Source organism: Macaca nemestrina, chromosome 18 (genome assembly GCF_043159975.1).
Source record: "Macaca nemestrina isolate mMacNem1 chromosome 18, mMacNem.hap1, whole genome shotgun sequence".
Taxonomy (NCBI): Eukaryota; Metazoa; Chordata; class Mammalia; order Primates; family Cercopithecidae; genus Macaca; species Macaca nemestrina.
The window spans coordinates 362,568-386,273 of record NC_092142.1 but is presented as its reverse complement, the minus strand read 5'-3'; the positions used below and the strand labels follow the sequence as shown (position 1 = coordinate 386,273).

The 23,706-nt window shown below is 49.0% G+C and overlaps 1 protein-coding gene across 4 annotated transcripts in view; it reads left to right on the top strand.

Moving 5' to 3' along the window:
* Positions 1–23,706, top strand: part of LOC105471856 (disco-interacting protein 2 homolog C-like) — a 220,576-nt gene that overhangs the window by 42,252 nt on the left and 154,618 nt on the right. The window contains exon 1 of one of the 4 annotated variants that reach the window (XM_071083725.1): positions 4,252–4,553. The exons of 2 other annotated variants lie outside the window; for them this stretch is intronic. The gene's annotated coding sequence lies outside the window, so the exon portion shown is untranslated. Of the gene's footprint in view, positions 1–4,251; positions 4,554–4,584; positions 4,760–23,706 lie in introns of those variants that run through there. One more of the 4 variants, XM_071083722.1, reaches the window with a different exon arrangement.

The following is a 23,706-nucleotide window of genomic DNA, read 5'->3' as shown; positions in this document are numbered from 1 at the left end:
CCACTGTCTCGGCTTCCCTAGACAGTTTCACCCGCAGCCTGAGGGCCACATCGGCAGCCACCGAGGAGCCAGCAGGTCCGACATTGGTCTCACTCAGTCCTTCTCGACTTTGGTGACAGAGGAGACAGCAAAACTTCAGCTGGGAGCCCCAGGCCTTCTCTGCTTGGAGCCCTGGGACTGAGATGGCACAGATCCTGCCATCCATCTGCTGGGGGCCCCGCTGTGCGGCTCCCTTCTCTGGTCAGGGGCCGCGCCCTTGGGCTGGGCAGTTCGGGGTCTTCGCACTCAGGGGCTCAGGGTGGATCCTGGATGCAGAGAGAAGGAGAAGGGCGGCGGTTTGGGCCCAGCTGTGTTGGCTTCATCTTCTGCCTCTTGTCGCTAAATACATTTGCAAAGTTTTCCAGATGAAAACTCAGAAGGGATTTTTAATGACTGGAATCTGTGAATTCCATGGAAGCCAAGTCTGTCCACCTCTTTCAGCCAACTCACTTCTCCCTGTTGGGGCTGAATTTGGCAGTATTCATAGGGGCAGGGACGCAAGGGGTGGTGGCCAGCCCTTGGCCCTGTGTCCCTCCTCTCCTCCCCTCAGCGCCACAGCATTTCGGTGTCATCCCCTTCCCTGCATGTGTCCTCATGAAAACCACGTGCAGCTGGAGGGAGATGCCTGTGCCCGCTCCCGTGACCTTCCCGGCCAGCCCGGCTGCAGCGGCCCCTCGGCAGGCATCCTTCTGGTGCTGTCTCCGTGCCCCTCCCATCACCTGACGCTCGTGCTCCTGAATCTTCACGCGTGTGCTCCGTGCAGCCACCTCACGGGCTCCCTGGGAATGGAGACAGTGTCTCACGCCGGTCAGAATGCTCTTCTCTGTCCACTGAATAGTCCAACACAGAATTATTCCTCTGTGATTATTTATGCTTTGTTACGTAGAACTGGAATAAAGAAAAAGCGAATTTAGACATTACAGCCATCAGGCTGAAGCTAGGTAATTGCATTAGGGAATGACATGAGAGCATTTGAGCTTCTTGAGTTCTAATTCCACATCTTCGTATCCCCATCACCCCATACCCAGTGTCTAACACAGCTCTTGGTCTAGGAGTTTCTTGACAAATGCTTACTGAATTGAACTGGACTGAGCTTAACATTCCCACCCAGAGTTAGAAGCCAGTCCCTGAGCAAATTGCATTTAGAACGTGAGTTTGACGTTACTGTGGTAAGGGGTATCCTACACGTCATAATTCCTAGTCAATATCAGCTATTTAGTCAAATAGAGTCAAGTATAGAGAGGCATTGGCCCATCTGGCGAAAGGGCAAGGCACGGTGCTTTAGGTGCAGGTCCCCAATATCAACTATGAAAATAAAATGTTGTCATCTCCAATTGCAGCCCTGTCCTCAGCTGGTCACTGTTTACGCTAACAATTATAAACAGCTTGAACTTACTGTCCTGAGAGACAACACACCCTCCATTCTCTCTGCAGTGCAGCTGCCTTGGTGGATGGAACATGCCCCTCCTCCCTCGCTGCCCCCTCCCTCCCCCTCCCCTCTCCCTCCCTCCCCTCCCCTCTCCCTCCCTCCCCTCCTCTCTCCCTCTCTCCCCCATCCTCTCTCCCTCCCTCTCCCCTCCTCTCTACCCCCCTCCCCCCTCCTTCTTCCTGTCTTCTCTCACCTTTCTCCCCCCACCTTCTCTCCTGGGTGAGGGGCAGAAGAGAAGAGACCTCCGGAATCTTCTGCTTCATCCAAGCAGCTTGGGGGCAGCATCAACAGCTGCAATTTGGCTGCCCCAGCAGGTGCCTCAGGGCAGCCTTTCTAATGGGAATCCTGGAATCATGTCTTTCCCTAATGTGTCCTAAAGGCTGGAGGACATGAAGTGAAACAATGCTCCATGCTCAGTCCTGTGATTTTGTGTATTTATTGGACTTACTTTGAAATTAAACTAAATGATACCCAAGGTAGACCATGAAAAAAAAAGAAAAAACAGGCTATGGTGTTTGAAAAACAAACAAAACCGTTTGGTTTGTTGGTTTGTTCTTAGACCTTCACAGGCTCCTAGGTCACACGTTTCAGTTTCTCAGCGAGTGACATTCTCTGCGGAAGCCGTGTCAGCCTCTTGTTTGATGATGTCAGCCACAGCAGAAAGAAGCACTTCGTAGGCCCCGTGCTCAGCACCTTGACATGAGCTCCTGCCATCTTCTGTTCATGCTCATCACAGCTCTGTGCAGTGGTCGTCCTCCTGATCCCTGTGGGAGGATGGAGGATGGAGGCGGAAGGGTGAGTGATGGCAGGATCACATGAGGGGTCTCTCCCGAGGTAGGGAGGGGAACCTTCCCAGGACCTCAGTGTCCATCACGTCCTTCCTCCTCCTCCTCTGCCTCTCTGTGACTGTTTGACTCAGGCTGCAGGGACAGACGTGAGTATGTGCAGAGCCTGTGTGCACCCCTGGGGGTGTGTGCTCATATTGGCAGAGAGGGATGTGAGCGTGTACAGAGCGTGTGTACACACCTTGGGGATATGTGCTGGCATTGGCAGGGACAGATGTGAGCGCATACAGAATGTGTGCTGGCATTGGCAGAGACAGATGTGTACAGAGCATGTGTGAACACCTCGGTGTTGTGGGTTGGTGTTGGCATGGACAGACGTGAGTGTGTACAGAGCATGTGTGCACACCTGGGGGTGTGTGCTTATGTTGTTTTGTAAGTGGCAAATACGTGGCCTGTTGCGTCGGGCGGCCCTGCGCCCATGCTGAGTCCGTCAGTGGCCCTCGGGTTGGGGTCTCCATCTCCCCAGACAGCACTCGAGTGTCTTGAGGTTTCAGATTCTTCCTCTCCGGGTACTTGGGCCTCCTCAGGACCAAACATCAGAACCAGCCAACTGCAAACTACAAGAACGTTCAAATGCATCTTCACTAGAAAAAACAAAAGCAATTGGAAAAATTTTCCAACATGACCCCGTGGTTAAGCCGTTAGATACTCCAGCCAACAGATTGAGTCACTTTAAAATTCACACCAATTAAAATGGTTGTGAGAGTTGCAGAGCTTTACCGCTAAACCTTGAAATAATTGAAGCATTCTGCTCCACTTGCTTACAAACTAGGGTTGGGGATACCTTTCAGTCCAAAGTAGCAACCTTCTAAATCCAGCTTAGATGCGAGGCTCCCACTGACACAGGAAGAGACAGTGGCCCTTGATTATTCTCCTGTGTTCAGATACTGTGTCATTTTTTTTTGTATCCTGATCATCACTTCTGCTTTTCCAATTCAAACTAAAGGGAGTTTAGTTCTGTTTGGGAGTTTAGCTGTGGTTAGTGGTTTATTTTCATGGCTTGCTTAATCTCTTATGTCTGGCGCTTACATTTACCCATATAGATTTTTCTTTAGTACGGCGGTGCCATAGCCCAGGGCTTCTCCCTCCATATCTGCTCCCCAGGAGGCCCCCTAGGAATGGACGCTGGAGATCCAGCCCCTCTCCGTGTGCCGTTTTCTTTGAGTCCAAGGTAGGTTTGGCTCACAGAAGAAAACAGGCCTCCAGGTTAGGTGCCTCTGACTGCTTGCTTGTGAAATGTTTAATGATAAAATGCCTTCCAAACTAATTTTACACATTGATAGTTGTAGCCTGAAGTATCACTGCAGTCATAAGAACAAGAAACACTCCCATCAAGTAGATAGGCAGAAAAAAAGCCATAAAAGTTTAATAAAGTGCAAATAAAATGGTGTTGTAAGAATGTACAGTGGGAAATTATCTCAGTCCAGCCAGATCGGCTGTGGTGTCCTCCTGTAAATACATTTAGCCACTTGTGGCCCTGATCGCAATCACTACTGTGAATTGTGATCCAGAATGTTCTTGGGGGCCGATGCCTTGACTATGCCAGCAGATGAGTCTGATTTGACGTCACGGTGGTGATGTGCTTAACACGGCCAGCTGAACTGAGGGGTGGCTACCCGTGCACTCGCCACGTGCAGCCGTTATTCTTGTGATGGAGTTGCACGGGGTGCAGCTTGTCCACCTGGGCTACTTAAAGTACCTGGAACCCAACTGCTGGTGGGTGCCTCCCAACATGGGAGCTATCTTTTTTATCCAGGGCCCTCTGGTGCTGCAGACTCTGAGTCCACGGGGAGGTACCAGAGTGCTCTGCTGGGCCATGGAGGTCCCCGAGCAGGTGGTCACTCATTGCTTGTGGAGTGGTCCATGGCCTGTGAGTTTATTCCCCGGGTCTGTGTGGGTGAGATTAACCAGTTCACAGCTGGGCACTTACCCCTTACACAGGTGACACTAGTTAAAGTGGAATCTATATTAACTCGCACGGGAGTGTGTGAGGAACTGGGAGGGTGGGGCGGTTTGGCCCTAGCAGTAGAACCTGGGCTCCTGACATTCTGCGTCTTGTTGGGGGGGGCCATCAGGGCCGCTGTGGGTCCTGAAGACAGTAGGTGCCATATGGACCTAGGGGATGCGGAAGCCTCTAGAGGCTGCGGGAGGCAAGGAGACGGTCGCTTCCCCAGAGCCAGCCCTGCCCCCACTTCGACGTTAGCTGGTGGGACCTGTTTTGGACTCCAGCTTCCAGAAATGTGAGAAAATAAGTCAGTGTTTAGGGCACTAAATTTGGGGTGATTTAGTGGAGAAATAGAAAACTAGCCCACAAAGGTGCACGCATTGAAATGTGCTGTGTCCAGGTGTTCACAGTGGTGTGAGGGAGATGGCATCGGGGTTCTGGGAACTGTGCAGTTTTACTGAAGGAAGGGGGCTCGCCACGCCTTTCCTCATGTAACTGAAGGTATGTATGCTTGCCACACCGCCCAGGAGACAGGGACTGGAATTGTGACTTTATTTCTTATGGGAACCAAGCCACAGTCAGAACACAGGGCTGAAATGAGCTTCCTACAGCCTGAACTGGGCAGAGGAATCGCAAGTAGCTTGTTTTTTTCTACACAGACCTGTTCTTTCAGGTTTTGTTAAGGTCTGGAAAAAGGGAGAAGCCAGGCACACCTCGGCGAGGGACAGCATTTCTGGAGGTGGCGCGGCTTCAGCCTGAACGTGGCAGTGTGGTTGGGAGGCTCAGAAACTGCCCTCCAAGGGCACTCATCTATTCCTTATTGCAGTAATACCTCGTTTACAGAAATCCACAGAAATTACAGTGCGGGAGGCTTCTGGTCTGGATGGGTTTGGACCGAGGTCACGGGGTGTTGTCCCAAGTGCTAATCCTGATCTGGCAGAGGCTCTGTTCCCAAATAATTATTGCACAGTTTCAGAGCCTATATCTGAGTGATAGTCTTTTAACTTTGTTGCATAAAAGGAAACAAAGTATGTCTTGAGGGTCTAAAAATCCATGTGGTAATCATGGCTGTAAACTCATACACGGGGCTTTGGGATGGAGTGAAAACCACCGTCACCTGGCGTGGACGCTGCGTGGTATTTTTAGCGTGGTGGCCTGCTCGTGCCTTGAACTCTACCTGCAGTGTGAGCAACAGCTGTGCATTTGAGAAATGTGGACAGGTCAGCTTGCTCCTCCAGGGGCCTGCAGGCATCCGGGTGAGGGGCCTGGGATGAGGCCACATCAGTGGGAAGGAGCTTGGTTGTGTCAGCAGATATGTCTGCCTCTACAGCCCCGCAAGCCAGCCAGAACCCAGTTTTCCTTTGGTCATCTAATGCCAGAAAACATCTTGTTTCTTGGAGATTCTCGTAATTTGTATTAATGAACCATTTGGCCATAAATGTTATAAATGCATGAGGCTTTACAATTTGGCAGATGTGTAACTCACATGTCATTATATCAAACTGTTGAAGATATTTGTTTCACCTGAAGGTTGTTAGCATTTTATGTGCAAAGCAAATGCCAGTAGCATTTTGAAGGAGTATTTTGGAATTTTAAACACAGTGGGACAGTGCTGGGTCTCTGGGATGCTGGTGAGGTGGATGTGACCTCAAGCTCTTGGAGCTTGCAAGCAGGATTGCTAAATTGTCACAACTGCAGTATTGGAAGTCAAAGTGGATTTCTGTAAATGAGGTATTAGTGCAATAAGGAACAGATGAGTGCCCTTGGAGGGCAGTTTCTGAGCCTCCCAGACACCCCAGCAGGAAGCGGGGTGGGAGGCAGTTACCCACCAGAATCTGGACGGTGGACCGTGTTTGCTGATGGCCCTGCTTGGCAGGTCATTACGTGCAATAAGAAACAGGTGAGTGCCCTTGAGAGCGGTTTCTCGGCCCCCTTCAGAACCGCAAGTGTAAGATGCCCCAAGGTCGGGGGGTGGGAGTTTGGTTATCCACAGGAGCCTGGATGATAGAGCTGGGTTTGCTGGTGGTCCTGCGTGGCAGGTCATTACGTGCACTAAGGAACAGGTGACTGCCCTTGAGGGGGATTTCTCTGCCTGCTTCGGAACTGCAAGTGGAAGACGCCCCAAAGTGAGGGGGTGGCGGCGGTGGTGGTGGTCCATTATCCAGTGGGGCCGGATTTGCTGGTGGCCACTGCGTGGCAGGTCACTGCGTGGAGCGATGGGAGGTGAGTGGAGTGAGAATAGAGGATGCACCCTCCACAGCTACTGCTGGGAGTTGGCTCTGGTAGCAGAAGGAGCATAGAGGGATTCCCATCAGGGGCAACACGGTTGGGGTCCCACGTGTGGTGGATGCCGAGGTGTGGCTATATGTAATCTGTCTGCACAGCCGTCCTGGTGAGTGGGTTCAGTTACCTTCCCATCTCACATTTGAGAAATCTCGGGGGCTCACATCACAGCTAGGTGGGTTGGAACTAATGTCTCAGGCAGGACGTTGGCCCCAGAGCCCAGATCTTACCCCCCCCTCTTTTGAGTCCACCAAGCTTGTAGAGAGGGGTGTGTGGTGGTGGGTGGCGGCTGAGAAACCAACACAGTGGGGGGGGGGGAGGAAATAAACCAGGCAGGAGACACAGGCAGTGCTTGGGAGATATCCACGGGGTCTGGGTGTGGGGGGCACCTCTGGGCCTGTGAACCCCGTTCTGTGCTCCTGGCTTGCCCAACCTTGGCCCTCAGCCACATGCTGCGTGCTTTAGGTGAAATCTCAGTCGCTCGTGTGGTGCGGGCATCTTTTCTCCCTGGCTTTGCCTCTCTTTAAATCACGGAGTCTCAGTGGGGATGGCGGGGTGGTTGGTGGTCCATGGAATTTGCCCTCCACCTCCCCATCCTTGTCCTGTCCTGTCTGGCCTGTTACCTGAATCTGTGTCTCTTCAGAGCCTGCAAATGAGTGGAGGCCACGGCAGCCTCTTGCTGACCGACCTCTCAAAGTTTTTTATTCATCAGAATCGTGTTAAATGCTGATTCCTAGGCACCCCCATTAGACTCTACGCCTGCCTGACATGGGTACTTTGGGGAAGATACAGAGGGTTGCTGGGCTGTTCCAGGAGGGAATTTGCATTTGTAGAATGTCCACTGTGGTCTTTCCAGCAGTCTACTTTCCACGCACACATGGCATTAAACCTGGAAGACCCCTGGGTGCTGTGCTGGTGAGGAAGCCCCGGCTGGACGAGGGGCTGCTGGGGCTCGGACTTGATTCCTGGGCTGGGGGCTGCGGGCTTATTCTCTTCAGTGGGTCTGCTGATGGGATGCCCTGAGAAGTCCTGCTGTGCACTCAGGGGAAGGTGCAGAGACAGGCTCAGAAAAGACAGACCATGGATTTAAAAATTCCTACTGGAAAATCTTTTATGAGCAAAGTAATTTGCATCTAACTGTAGACAATCATTGCTTGAATAATTGGTTTGTTTACAAAGTTGGTCCTATGAACAGATTAAAGTTTTCATTCATGCCTTATCTATAATGTAAATAGGAGCTATTACTGCAACCTAAATTAGCTTTAAATTTCGTATCAGATTGCAGTCCAGATTACAAATGGCTGCTTGATAATCTAATTGATAAAACGGAGGAATTTAGTGCTTGGAACCCAGAGTGAAGGGAACAGAACTGCTTTGGCTTCTCAAAAGCGTGTGACTGAGGGGTGACCTGGGGTGAAGAGAAGTGGCTGGAGTCATTACACTCGAGGAGATGATCTGCCCCCGCCTTTCTCAGCTGTCTTGTGGACAAAACAAAAGGGTGATAAATGGAAAAATTCAGCACTGAGTTCGTCTATGCCCTGAGCTTCTCATCCGGTCATTAATGGGCTGTAGCTGTGAAGCCTCCATACAGGCACAAATGAATTAGGCTAGAGTAAGGCGGCTGGTGACCTCTGGCGTCTGGACCGCATGTCATTTCCTAAAGCCCTTTTGGGTGAAATGACAGTGGCAATGTCGTTGTTCGGAGGAGTGTAATCTCACGTATGAGATGCAGATTTTAAATGATGCAGATTTTAAACACCAAAGTCAGGAAGCTTGGTGGGAGTGGCTGTCTTCCAAGTGGTTTTCTGTGCTGCCATGGATGAGGCGTGGATGTGTCATCTGTAGGTGAGATCCACTGGTGAAGGGGCTAAGCAAACCATGGAGGTCGGGGGTGTGAATCTGCATCTCTTCTGGCATCCCAAGGAAATACATTTTGTAAAACTTGTGAATTTGACCCTGACCCTAACCCTGAGTGTTGAAGTCTGGTGCAGTGTGTTGAGCCCTCTTCTGCATTGAGGGTGAGTGACTGTAAATGACCGATTCCTCAGTGGTGAAAGTTCAAATGTAGCTTCCCTGAGGAAGCCAGACCTCAGTCACCCGTATCTCCATTGTAAACACTGCGGCCCCTAAGCGGGTGGCTGCAAGTTTCCAGGCCTTCCTTGGAGAAGCAACCGTGAGGTGCTTGATGATTTGATAATATCAGCCACCTTCTGTCTTCTGTCTAATCACGGTACAAATGATTCTCCTACAAGGAAATGGATCTGGTTTCTTCCTGATCATTGGAAGAAGCAGCCCGCCTAGGGACTCCACTGTCCTCTGCACTTTCGCAGCGAAGCCTGTGTCTGTCTCCGAGGAGTGTCACGTGTGTCGTGGGAATTGCCTCCTTAATTCTTCCTGCTTTTGATAGCTCGGGTAGCTCTGCCTGTTTCAGCCGGGATGAGCAGCGGGTGGTCTCTGGCTGCTGTGGCACTAGGGCTTGGGGGTGCATCATCCCATCCGGTGGCCTGTCCAGGTGGGCATCATTGTCTTGCCTGTTGCCTGAGGCAGCTGTGATGCCATGGGGGTCATGCTTGTCAGGGCCAACCCAGTTCTTCCCGTGTACACCTCTCCTGCTGGAGTGCCTTTCCTTATGATGACTTGTTGAATTAACGTGGAGAATGCAGAGAGGCTCTGGGCCTCTCTCTCTCCCATTCTTACTCCCTGGAGCTGTGATGCCCGACAAGGGAGCCCATAGCCAGAGACTCCTTTAAATTTAATTAGAATAAAGATTTGATTACATAGCTAAACACATTTGAAAAGAACTTCAGAGATTAAATTCCAGATTCAACCCTTCAGGCCCAGTGGCCACGTTTCGGGGCTCAGCAGCTGTAGGTGGCTGTTGTCTTTCTGTGTTGGCTGAGCAGATTGGGGCGTTTCCAGTTCAGCAGGCAACTCTCTTGCATGGCTCTGCCTGTGGTGAGGGCACCTAGGCTGGAGAGCCTCGTGGGGATCCCTTAGGCCTCTGGCTGCAGGCAGGCTGCACGGTTCCTGTGCCCCGGGTCCTCCGCAGGCCCAGATGGATCACACCACAGAGCCAGCACTGCTAGACTTGGGTACTGTGTGCAGACAGCAGAGGGTCACGTCCGGGCCTTGCAGGGGCTGGGGTGACTGGCCTCCTTGGCCAGGCTCCTGTTTCCGAGTCTTCAGGGGAAATGCAGCCACCATCCACCATCCACACCGTGCACCAGAGGAAAACTGCCGGCTTCTCTGTGGATGGTGAATTGAGATCATGCAGAGTGACTAGGTTTGGGCTCCTGACCAGCGTGGAACCTGATACCTTTAGGTGGAACCTGACATGCCTCCATGTGTACATGGCAAAGAGAATGCAGCATTGTCAGCTTGAATCCACATATGCTCCCGTTTTGAGGTGGAAGGTTCTGGGAGTATTGGCCATTGGTGATTGTGCTGCCATGGAGGACTTTGAATGCAGGCACTGGTTTGGGATAACTCTGGTTTCCTGGTCCTGTATGTGGGCATCCCTGAGTATCCCAGACTGGAAGAAGGCAGGGCAGATGGGAGGGTGACAAGAGGTCAGGTGTTTCCAGCTGTGGGGAGTGATGCCATCAGATGGCCGAGATCAGGATGGTGGTGGCCAGGGACCAAAGCAGGGGTGTGTAGAAATGCCATGTTTCCCGGAGCAAGTGGAGGACCTCTTGAACTCTATTCCTGGGCAACAGTTCTTCCATTCTCAGGAATCTGTGCCATTGTAATTGAGTAGCAAATTCTGTAATTGTTCTAATTACTTACTGTTAAGTTCCCATCCCATTTACCATGAATTAGCAACAGTGATAACAGTTTGCCTGGTCAAACCTTACCAAGAAAAACCAGTGGACCTAGTTTTAGTTGCCTCCAGTTCCCTCCAAATCAGATTCCTTAGCGGCTTGTGTCCCCACACTTGCTGCCGTTCCTCCTGGGCCTGGCAGGCACATTCCAGACGTTCACATCTCAGCTCAGATGCAGGCGTGCACATTATTTATAGAAAATCGCACTGCGCTGTGATCGGCTTGAGCTGATGTTCTCTAGGTGGGAGGCGGAGGTTCAAAAGTTCTAATGGGATGAAATTAGAAATATGAATTTTAAAAATTCACTTGTTATGAACTCTGTTCAGTGATTTTCTCTGAAATGAGAGACTATTTGCCGATGAGGCAGTCAGCCTGCAGCTCTCCTTAGATCTGTCCTAGACCTCGATGCCATCCTTTGGCCTCTTCCTGGGTGTGGGGTGCTCTGCTTGAAGCAAAACCAAAGGAAAGAACGTGGTCTGTACATCACTACTGCAGCCAGCTCAACGCGCACACTCACTGGGAGGGGCGTTTGATCACTTAACATTTTAAATGCATTTAACATTAAACCAGCCAGTGCTTTCTGTAAGCAAGCTGCCTGGCTCATGGGAACCTGACACTTGGCTTTTCAGAAGACAGTACTTGCTTCTGTGGAGTGTCAATATTTGTCTCATTTCTTGAGACTCTGCTCAAAGTGATGAACGTGAGTAAATTAGGACCTTTTTTTTTGTAAATTGGGCCACAGAGCTCTCTAGGCACAGTCAGGGGAGTAAACGGCTGTGAAAGATGCCACCTGATGTGAGCCATGGCCAGGCACTTTGGAACCTGGGATCCCATCTCCAGCCTTTCAAAGGACACAGACGAATATAAAATGCAGATGGGAGAGTTCATAATTTGGGCATCTCTGTTCTTTTGAAATCAAAGTGCAAAGAAAAAGTTTTGCCTTGAGGTCTTAACCCATACTTGTTTTTCTCCTGAGGTTTTAAGATTTTCTTAACTGCTTTTTTCTCCCCCGATCCTTGGGGAACTTCTATCTTCATATCTTCTTAAAAGATATGGTTAAATTCAACACTGAAATTTAAAAACGTGCTTTCATATTTTTCTTTAAACTGATGTATCTGACATTGGTGAAGAACTAACTGGGAGTATTGGTTTTTTATTTTTTTGAGACAGTCTTGCTGTGTTGCCCAGGCTGGAATGCAGTGGCACGATCTTGGCTCACTGCAGCCTCACCTCTTGGTTCACGCCATTCTCCTGCCTCAGCCTCCTGAGTAGCTGGGATTATAAGTGCCTGCCACCATGGCTGGTTCATTTTTGTATTAGTAGAGACGGGGTTTCAACATGTTGGCCAGGCTGGTCTTGAACTCCTGACCTCAAGTGATTCGCTCACCTTGGCCTCCCAAAGTGCTGGGATTACAGGCACGAGCCACCACACTCGGCCTGGGATATTCTTGATTATAACTGTAACATATCCCTTTAATAAAAACAAAACAGAACAACAACAAAACAGCTGTCTGAAAAGTCTCAAAATTAAAGAGCTCACTTGGACAGGGATTTGGACACCAGTTGAATGGCCCAGCACACCATAGTTACATGGGCCACTCGGCCTGTTAGATCCTTAGGGTATTTGAAGTCATATGGATATTTGCATTTCTGCCTCTGGATATCGTGTTAGTATTCAGCTAGCGTTTGAGGGCCAGGCTCAGATCCGGGAAAACAAGAGCCCCTGCCCTCATGGCACTTCTCTTCCATGTGTGTGTGTTAGGAAAATAGAAAGTATAAGATATTTCTTTCAATGAGCTGGAAAGATGGAAAAACAAGCTTAAGATGTTTACTTGTTCAGAAGAAGGGAAGTGCAAGGAACACTCAGCTTTGCTGCTGCTGAAGGAGGCCCCTGGTGGAGGCTGTTTCAGAGATGGAGTTTCTCTGAGAAAGGTGGTAAGAGGCTAATAGGATGCCCCATCTGGTTTGCCAGAGATGGGGAAAGTTATTATCCCAAAACAGCTTCAGCATTCTGGCAAAGGCTTTGGAAAACCAGCTAGGGTGTGGGACCTTGTTGGCCGCTGGGTAGAAGGAAAACATTGCTGGTCCTGAGGACTGTACTGTTGTTCCACTGCTATAAAGAAACTAGCTGAGGCTGGGTAATAAGGAAAAAAAGGTTTAATTGGCATACAGTTCTGTGGGTTGTACAGGTTTCTACATCTGGGGAAACATACAGAGCGGAAGGTGAAGGGGAGGCCGGCATGTCTTCACATGGCTGGAAGGGGAGAGAGAGTGAATGGGAAGGTGCCATGCACCTCCAAACAACCAGATCTCAGGAAGAACTATCATAAGGACAGCACTTGGGGGATTGTGCTAAACCATTAGAAACCACCCCCATGAGTCAATCACCTCCCACCAGGGCTCACCTCCAACACAGGGTTAGAGTTCAGCATGAGATTTGGGTGGGGACACACAGCCACACCATGTCAGGCTTCCCATTCTTCTCCTGCACGTGCTTCGCAAATGGTTCTGTCATTGGTTTTTGTTTCTGTTGATACATAATGTATGTACATATTTTCAGAGTGCATGTGATACCTTGATTCACCCCTATATTGATGAAATCTGGGTACTTGGGATGTCTTTCACTTTAGTTTGTTTTCCTTGTGCTGGTTATGTTAAGTTATTCTCTCTTAGCTGTTTTGAAATCCACAGTAGATGACCCACTGCCATCCCCCTGCTGATTTATCAATAGTAGGGCTCGTGTTCCCATCAGGCTGTGTGTTTGTGCCCGTTACCAGCCTCTGCCCATCCTGCTTATGAGTGGGCTCTGCTGGGCCCTGTTGACCACCTACTGTTGGCCTCCATGAGATCTGCTCTCAGCTCCTGCTTATGAGTGAGAACATGCGCCATTTCCTTGCTTGGCTCGTTTGCTTAACGTAATGTCCTCCAACTCCATCCATGCTGCTGCGGATGACAGGGCTCTCCGCTGTGTGGTGGAGTATTGCTCCTGTGTGTGTTCAGGCCACATTCCCTTCATCCCCTGTTGATGGGCACTCAGGTGATTCCAGACCTTGGCTACTGTGGATGGAAGCTGAGAGCAGTCACTGGCTTTATACTCGGGGGACGTGAGCCACTTTGATGTTCTCAAGCAGCCTATCCCCAAAGCCCTCCGTAGAATGCCGCACTCGTTTGTACCCATGGCTTCTTCCACTAGGATGAACAGCTGGGAAGGGGCTTTGAGTGAATGCTTGGGTTTCTGTCTTTAATTGGTACCCAGCTACACTGGCCAAGCAGGGGTCCCAGTGACCCTGGACACTACCTCACATAAGGTCCAAAGATGCAGTTAGGTTCTTTTTTTAACTTAAAAAAAATGCTTTTGACCTGGTTAAGCTATAGTATTATCAGAGTTTTTCTATATTGGAAAGGTGTATATTTTATTTTCTAAGAAGGAAAGAAATCCTGTTGAATACTCTAACCACAGATTAAATCATGTCAAGGAAAGAGGTACTATTTTGGGGGAAAATTACCCCTTCATGTCAAAGATCAAGGAGATGACTTACATTGTTTAATTGAGTTAATTATGAAATCTTAAGTGGTTTTAAGAAGATGAGCTGTGGATCCTACAAGACATGAGACTGATACTGATTTAATGTTAGTCAGCCCTGACAGAATGTGGCTAATATTTAAAGCTTGCTCCAGTATTGCTTGATAGATTGCAAGTTAATGTAAAGATCTGTTTGATGCTTTTATTTTACAAAATATTATTGAGAAAAAGTTTGACAGCCAAGGAACCGCCTTCAACCAATTTCTTCCTAATTTCTATCACCTGAAAAATTTGTCCTGTTAATTCCAGAATTTACTTTCGGAAAGTTCCCGTAAGGAGAGCAGAGGTATTGGTGGTTGAATGGTGACTTGAATTTAGGTGAAGATCGTTAAATATTTAATAGTCATGCTTGTCTTGGTGGTTTTAGCAATTTTATATTAAATTTAGAACTGTGAGTCAAACCAAATGTGTTCTTTTGCTTTTGTGATACTCCTTTATGTGACTATACTGGTAAAGAAAGATAAAATGTGTATAGGGTACCTTTTCTGTGTAGATAATAGGATTTTTAGGGGAACAAATTAATCATCTAATACACACTGTGCTGTGTGTTGGGTCCTTTGTATATTAGTTGAATCACTCTAATGAGGACCACTTGAAAGTCTGTTTCTATAGCAGATCTTTTATATGTTGACTTGTGTTATGCAAAATCCTTCATCCTCTAAGAAGACTAAGCAATGCGTTGGAGGAGAGATTTAATCACCCATTCGGTCTATTCCGAATACCCAGAATTGAATGCAAGTACTAATTATGTTTTTGAAGTGGTGTGTGTGTGTATGGGTGTGTGTGGTGGACTCCTTTTTAGGTCATGGGAGGGAGGTAAAGCGAAGATGAGATTTGCTGATGAACATTTGTGCATATGCTAGTGGAGAAGTCATATGACTTGACTGCACCTGCGTACTCTGATTTTGGTTTCGTTAGTGTCCGTAGCCACAAGCCTCAACTGCCTCTGGGACCCACCCTGAGGGGCTGTGGTGAGGGTTATTACAGAGTCGTGTGTCTTAGTGAATGGCACAAACGGCCTTGTGGGTCTACTTTGGCTTTGTTTGAACGTCTAGATTGTTAAACTAAGTTTAACATTTTGAGGATTATAAATTGTGATTCTTGTCTAAGAAGAGGTTTCTGTTGTCTCTGAAGACAGGAGCCCCAATACAGATGGTCCCTGGCTCCCAATGGTTACATTTGTGATTTTTTTTTCATCCTTGTGATGGTGTGAATTAGTCACACTCAGTGCATTGTTTGGTCCAAGATGGGCTGCCTCTGGATGAACACGTTGTAAGTTGAAACTATGATGTCAAATGCACTTTCTATTTAGGATATTTTCAGCTTACGCTGGGTTTATTGGAACAGTTTCATCCCATGGTAAGTCAGGGAGCATATGTGCTCATAAAAGTAGAGACGATCTCATAGATACCGTGAGATATAATGTCTCTGATATTATAGAGATACGATGAAAACAATCAAGTGGGTCTTGGAAGCCTTGGAGGGACTCACATGGGCGGCTCCTGGAATGCAATCCTGAGCGCCACTGGCTTCTGGATGTGACATCTGTGCCTTCTGCTTAGCCCAGTGTGTTATCGGCTGCTCTCGAGGGCAGAGAGGTCCAGCGTTCCTGTGTTTAGGTATTTGAGCCGCCTTAAGAGGCTAGGTCAATTCTCACTGGTGTCTTCAGGGCTTTAGGCCTTCTGAACAAGCAGGAGGAAGGACGACTTTGTAGAGCTTTGGAAATCTCAACGGACTTCAGGGCCATCCCCCTTGGCAGGAGAGAGCCCCACTGGAGGCGAGCAGGGTGCCGTGCGAGCCTGTGCTGGGCCCAGACGTGTACGGACGTTGTGAGGGCCACAGGACACAGATCGGTCTTGGTTCACAACTGGTGTCGATGGCCACGCAGCATTTCTGCCAGGTACATGAGTGCGGGGACTTGGGTTTTGGGGTGTGCGTCCTGGTTGCCTAGTTGCTTGGAAGACCCCTATTCAGACCCCATCCTGAGTCACCGTGACAGGCCTCCTGCTTCACACGCCACACGGAAGCCGTGGCGTCGGTCACTGACGCCCACCAGCTGTCAGATGTGCGTGTGTATCTTCCCTGGTCTCAGGATTGGACTTGTTTTGAGGTTATAGTAAACGTTCTTTAAGAGGGGTTTTGGATTTTTTATGTTGTTTGCAAGGAGGCAGCAGGGAGTGCTTGAGCAATGAGATCCCCTTCCCAACCAGTGCAATTTCAGATCCCAGCAGGTACTTAAGGCAGCAGAGCTGTGGGATCACATTTCCAACCAATGAGAATTCAGATCACAGCAGGTAATGACGGCAGCGGGGCGGGTGGCAGAACCCTGAACTGGAGCTGTTTCTAGTGTCTTGCCCCGGACAGAGCGTGCTGGGGCCTCCGTGTTCCTCTGTGGGGTGAGTGGAGAGCATGAGCTGGGTGCTGCTGGGCCCTGGCTGGCTCCCCAGCCTGGGGTTTATGCAGGACTCGTTAGACAACTTGGAACCCAGAAAACAGCACGAGGAGAACGGGATTGTGCCTTTCTGGATCGTTGGTGCTTCCCAGTCTCAGACACTGAGTAGGCTCTGAGGGGTCTCTCCAGGAAAACTTGCACAGTCGGCCCCCAGGATGGAGTGGGGCTGCAGCGGGTCTTGCAGGAGCTGGAAGTGGGGGTGAATGTCTCGCAAGCGGGACCTTTCAAATGGGCCCAGCAGGATGCATCCGTGGAAATGGTGCCACCTAATGCAGGGCTGTGGCAAGCAGGACCTGAAAGGCTACATCGGGCTCTGTTTCTGCTCTCTCTCTGGAGAGTCTCTGCACGGTTTTCCTTGGTTTTTGTCTGTTTGGAGGACGCTTCCCCCTTTCTTGCGCTTACCTAGCCTTCTGAGCTTCCTTGTTGAGTATGACAAAGCCCTGAGAAGGCATTTTTATCGCATAATTATGTTATCCTGGTGGCTGGATAAATGACCTGCAAATGTGGGTGGCTCAGTAGCTCTGAGGCTGTTCAATATGCAAGCCAGAGGTGGGAAGGAAATGTTCAGGCAGGCATCAGAGGATCTGTTCTGTGCTTCACACTGGGGCCCTGGTTTGCTGACAGTCTTCACACTCAATCCAAAATGGGGATAATGAAGTCTCACAGATTCGGCTTCAGCTGAGAGCTGCCTCCAGCACAGTCTTGTGTGAGTAACAGTTTCTATGTTTGGTGCGAAGGGCAGGCGTCAGTCAGTTGATCTTATTTGTGGTGGTGCTTATGGTGGGTTTTCCGTAAGGAATGTAGACTTTATTAGCTTTGGCAAGGGAATCCTGAGTGATAAATTGGAAGAATGTTTCAGGAAATTCTGGAACCTGCAGTGAATCTGGAATCTGTATGAAATTGAGATTTGGATTCTCACGATTTCCTAATGCTACCCCGAAACCCAGTAGTTGAGACAGTCGTAGAGCTTCAGTTGTGCTGTCCCGGTTCCCCATTTTAAAAGGAACCACGTTGCCTTCATCTAGAATGTTCTGAGCTCTGAGTGCTGCCGGCAGAGTGACCAGCTCTCTGCATCAGAGGGGAAGCCAGGGCTGCGTTCACGGCGTCGCGGCAGCTGGGAGCTGACCTTGGACCTCAGGCACGTGTGATGCTGACCATTTTCTGTAAACTCCAAGGGTGTAGTGGTCTCCTTGGCCCTTTACAGTCTTCTGAAGCTTTTGATGTGTCCGCACTTTGTAGATTTTTCAGAAGTAGACAGCCTTTTCCCACACCCTTGGGCTGAGTTTCGTCAGAGGCTGGTGTGTGGGAAGCACCACACCCACATTCTGACAGGGAAGACTCTGGTGCCCAACTGAGGTCAGAGTGGAAATTTGTTCTTCTTCCCTCCAGTCTGGTCCAGCTGCTCCCTGCTTGGCCAGAAGAAAATCATGCTTATCCAAGTCGTAGGCAAACCCCCGAAGTCAAACATGTGTCTTTTTTCTTTAATATGCCCATTTAGTTTATATGGGATGATAGAGAAATGTCTTTTAGGGGAAAATTAATTTCCTTAATTACAGAGAACTGTTTGGATAAAAACTGCAATCAGGAGGCTATTTTGTGATAAGATCTAGTTAAATACTACAGTGGAAAGCTCCTTATATTTGATCTTACACTTGGGCCCTGTGTGCGTGTCCGCACGCTCGTGCTCATGACGCCAGGCGCAGATGTGAACTACAGGCACAGTACATACTTTCTGGTTGCTTTTTTGAACGTCTTATTGCTTGACCTCTCCGACTCAAATGTTGAGTTATGTTGATTCTCTTCAGAATGTTTATCCCTCCGTCTAGGGTCCAGTCGTCTTTCAGGGAGGAACCGTCTTCCTCATCTCTGTCTCCTACAGTATTGTATATTTAATAGTCAAATATTTATAGGTTACATGGGTGACTGATCTGTTCATTAGGAGGAAAACAATGCCAATTTTCACATCATTAGAATGGACTTGTTAAATGATTGTTAGTATAATGAAGTTTCCATGGCAAAAGAGGCTTTGCAGATGTGAGTGTAATGGACAGTGAGATGGGAGAGGACCCTGGGTTGTCCAGGTGGGTCCAGTGTCTTCACATGTGCCTTTTGAGAAGGCAGTACGAGGGTCTGCCTCAGAGGAGGAGACCTGAGGACGAGATAGAGGCCAGAGGGCTGTGGGGGTGAGGGCGAGTGTGGGGCAGGGGCAGGGTCCGGAGGGGTGCAGGGCTGAGGCCGGGGCAGTGGTAGGAGGGGTGTGGGGCTGTGAGTCAAGCTCCATGGTGGCTTCTATGAATTGGGAGACTCCAGGCAGGAATACAAGCTACTGACCCCTTGACTTCAGCCCTGGGACTCCTGACTTCCACGGCTGAGAGGAGGTTTGCATTTGTGGTAATTTGTTGCAGCAGCAATAGGAAGCTAATGCATTGTATCTGTTCTTCACCTCCAAACCTTTGAAAAGTAACCCTGTTGTATTGGCCTTTTGTGTGCCCTAAATTCTAATGAGATGGTTTGTAGGAAATAATGGACACAAACGATGGCAGAACAAAAAGTTGGACAGAAGCAGTGTCTTCTGTGGTTCTGTAGTTTGGGTCTGGGAAGTTAGATTTCGGTCAGAGTGTGTGGTCTTGTTCAGCGTATACCTGGAGTACTTGTTCAGAGCTCCTGGGGGAGTGGTCTTTAACACTGTTAGGATTAAAACTCCAAGCACATCAGGGCCAGAGTTCCTGAGTCAGTGTTAGGCGACCTTTGAATAAGAGTTGGCATGTAGAGTCTGCCCACTTTACTAGTATGAAGCAGCAAAATCTTTTTTTTTAATTTTTTGAGGTGGAGTCTCGTTCTGTCACCCAGACTGGAGTACAGTGGCGAGGCCTCGGCTCACTGCAAACTCCGCCGCCTGTGCTCAAGTGAGTCTCCTGCTTCAGCCTCCAAATTGCATGATTTATTTTCCTGTTTTATATACTTAGTATGTGAAAACTCTGCAAACTGTATTAATACAAATGACATGCCAGAACTTAGGAGAATCTGGTATTTTCCCATGCAAATTAGTAGTGATGTGGAATTCCTGGGCTGATTTGGTTTTATAAGACATGGGGCAGATTCTTTGCCTTATTTCTGTGGAACTAACAATTGTTAATCACCCAGCACTCTTACCTCCCCCAACAGCTCAGGTGAGGGGGGTGTTACCCCCACTGTCGTGATGAGAGGCAGGAGACTGAGGCTTAGATGAGCAGGTGACACATTACTGTCCAGCCCCACCCACCCTGTAGTTTCCTGCCATGGCTCAGCTGTCTTCCTGCAAGAAAGGACAGACACCCTGGTGCTGGGTAGAATTCCTTGTGAACCCCTTTCCATCCTCCAGGGAGTTCTTGCTTTACAGTGGTGGCTCATGGGGAGTCCTCTGGCCCACTGAGAAAGTGACTCATGTTGTGACATTACTGTCTCTGTCCGGCTGCTGTCGATTGGGTGATTTGTAAAGAGACATTTATTGCTCACAGCTCTGGAAGCTGGAAAGTCCAAGGTCAAGGCAGTCCAAGGTCAAGGCACCTGCACATCTGGTGCCCCAGGGCCTGTGGCTCACAGACGGCAGCATCTCAACAGGTGTTGCGTGGCAGCGGTCGTCTCGTCAGAACTCACGTGGTGGAGGAGCAGGAGGGCTCCTCTAGGCCCCCCTTCAAGGACACCAACCCCAGTCCTGACAGCAGGACCTCCCAAAGGCCCCACCTCTTAATGTATCCTGTCGGAGATGGTTTCAGCATGAGGTTTTGGGGACATTCAGGCCAGAGCCATTGCTCTGCTGTGGTGTTAGGGCTGCATGGCATCATTACTGCAGCAGAGCCACAGCTTCTTATCTGCATTTGCTGCAGGAGAAAGACGCAGGTGCCTGTGTAAGTTGGGGTTCGGTGCAAGAAGTGGAGACTCTGGGAATCTTTGCAGGAGGAACTTAAGGGCTTTGAGAACTGACACCTTAGGACTGTAGTTTTCTTCAGACTGTAAAAACCTTGGTGTGTGACAATACTGAACATTGCCTGAGCCCTGTGATCCTGTAAAACAGTGATTGTTAAGACATTCCCCCTCCCCACAACTGCGCCCCCACTTTTACTGCAAGAAGCCCCTTCCCATGTGGCTTAGGCTGACTGGCGGATGACCATTTACCGAGGACAAGACCAGATACAGGCCTTCAAACCCCCCTTCTCTGCCTTATAAGTGATTAGCTAAACTGCCTGTTCCCACTGATCAATCACCTCCCACCTTGAAATGGTTCTTCGTGGTGCAGTTGCGACTAGGGGGGTGGACTTGTCTTTGACTGTCGCCTTCCACAGAGGACAGTTAGGGTGGGCAGGAAAGAATTCTCTGCTACAGGTCTGCATTCCTGGCTGTTTCCAGAAGTGGGAATTCTGGTGCCCTGGAGTCTGCGAATGGATTTCTAGTGTCCCAGCTTCAGGTGGAGTTGAAATTGAGTGAGGCAACCCACCACACCCATCTGGAGCCAGGAACTAGAGCCATTTTTAAAGTGGCAGTTTCTCCATAAGATTACCCAAAAAATGCGCTCAGCACGTTTCTTTCTTTCTCATATGCATTTGGCCATCTAAAATGGGAATGGTGGTTTTTTGAAGCATGGATGTAGTTTTAAATTTTGAGTATTGTAAACCTTAATGTAGCTTCTTAAAATGTTTGCCTGATTATCTGGAGATTTACTAAACCTTTGGAGTGGTAATAATGAGTTGATCTATATGACTTTGCTTTCTATGATGCAATGAAAGTACTCTAATTAAAACCTCTGCAGTTGGGTCAGCAGGCGATTGGCCAAAACAAATTCTGCTTTTTGGGTTTCTTTAACCAAACAAGGGAGTAGAGTGTAGGCTGAAGTGGCAAATTCATTTCAGAGCACGCCAGAGCCCTCAATGATTCAGCAGCCTTCTCAGGTGAACGTGTAACGTGCCGTGAGTCTTGGCAAGCCTGGCTACTGATGTGTGCACGTGACACCACAGAGCCACACCTAGGAAGATGTGGTTTCTGTGACAAGCTTTGGAAAACCAAAGTTCAACTAAATTATCCAACTTTGTTATAGAAAAAGCTTAGACCAGATGGCCAAAGACCTGATTGTTTCATGGTTGAGACATGGTTATAAAATCGCCCTTACTTGGTGCCAATCGGTGTTGGTCCACAGTGATACTCCTCCAACCTCACTGAATAGTTTGGAGACTGATATGAGACTGTGAAAATCTCCTTAAGGTGAAAAGGGCTCTGGGGCACCTGGGAATATCTGCACACCCGTGGCCATTCCCCTATAAGATGGAAAGGACGGCTGGGTCACGCGGGAGCATCCGCACACCCGTGGCCGTCCTCTTTAAGACGGAAAGGGCTGCTGGGGTGTCCCGCAATATCTGCACACCCGCGGCCATTGTGGCTGTCCCCCTTTCTGCTCAGTCACCTCTGTGTTCCCGCATTCAGGCTTTGGGACACTCATGAACAGCTCGTACCCTGGGCTGGTGAGGAAAGAGTGGGAGGTTGTTCTGAGGCTCTGTCACTGTCTGCCCTGTCATGAGCTGGGCAAGGCAGTGGCAGTGACCCTGTAGGAGTCTGGTCAGTGAGGGCTCCGGCAGGAAGTGCTGAGGCTTGAGGTGGCTCTGCCAGTCGTAACCAAATGTCTTCCCTCTTATTTCCATGATTCCTTCTAGTTCTGCACCTTGCACTGCAGAGTCTCTGTGTATCTATAAATACACATGAGTTACGATACAGGTGTCTCTTTCCCCTCTTTCAGGGGCTGGGCCCAGGGAGTGAAGTGCAAGACCCCCTTACTGCTGGATGCCCACCAGCACGAGGCACTGCCTGCCCTGCTGACGAATGCCTACAGCGAGTCCTGGAAGCCTCCTTCTGAGCACCTGGCCTGTTGACGGTGTATACGGGAGACAACGGAGCTCCCCTTGCCCCACCCTGAGCAGAGACTGGGGAGGCGGCGGCAGCACTGCCCCCGTGGTGCATCCTTGGTGCATAGAGGAAAGTCTGTTTAGCCGGGCGAGGTGGCGGGCGCCTGTAGTCCCAGCTACTCGGGAGGCTGAGGCAGGAGAATGGCGTAAGCCCGGGAGGCGGAGCTTGCAGTGAGCTGAGATCCGGCCACTGCACTCCAGCCTGGGCGACAGAGTGCGACTCTGTCTCAAGAAAAAAAAAGAAAAAAAAAAATACAGCCCATCCTCTCAAAAGCAGGGTGACAACCACATTTATTTCTGGAATCTTAAAAAAGGGCCCGTCTCTTTGAGAGAAGAACATGGCATGTATGTGTGTACCTCCTTTGTTTTTTTTTTTTGAGACAGTTTCCCTCTGTCACCCAGGCTGGAGTGCGGTGGTGAGATCTCAGCTCACTGCAAGCTCTGCCTCCCGGGTCCATGCAATTCTCCAGCCTCAGCCTCCCAAGTAGCTGGGACTACAGGTACCCACCACCACGCCTGGCTAATTGTTTGTATTTTTAGTAGAGAGGGGGTTTCACCGTGTTAGCCAGGATGGTCTCGGTTTCCTGATCTCGTGATCTGTCCACTTCGGCCTCCCAAAGTGCTGGGATCATAGGTGTGAGCCACCGCGCTGGGCCGTATGTGTGTACCTCTTTACAAGTCTTGCCCGATCTTTGCATTGAAAAATTATTGAAAACCTTAAGGATGTAACTGACAAGAACTTTATAGGTTTCTCCAAGTAAAAATTTGGAAAAGTTAAGTGAACCCATAATGTGTTTTATTTCTGAGTCCCACACTTGGATTTTTAAATGTGGGCAAAACATCTGTATGTTCTTCAGCCTGATTTCCGTGGAATCGTGAATGAAACGTGCTGAAGTTGCCGTGCGGATTTTGTTATGTGGCGGTGACAAGTGGGGCTGGTCATTAAACAACTGGAGGGATCCCTATCCTTTCTGTGCTCTTGTTGGACACTAGGCACGTGCTTGGGTGTTTTCTGTGTGTGTGGACAAGATGAGGACAGAATTTCCAGATTCACACGGTGGTATCTTCTCCCTTTTCTGTTAAAACGTGTCTTCTGCTGCTTCTACATAGACCAAGTGTTTCTTTCTCTTGCCTGTCTACAGAAACGCTGTTTAACAAAAACTGCATTGTAAGCATGTGAAGCTGAATTCCACATGATAAAGCAGATAGAGATGACTGAGTATACTGTTTTGTGGAAGGAAGGTTTAAAATGATTTTTAGCTTTTTCCCTGAAATAGGGAATACTTTTAACTTTTTCCCTGAGATAGGGAATAATGAAATGGGAAAATAATTAAATTTTCCCATATAATTGTTAGATTATATTTAATTATTAGATTATT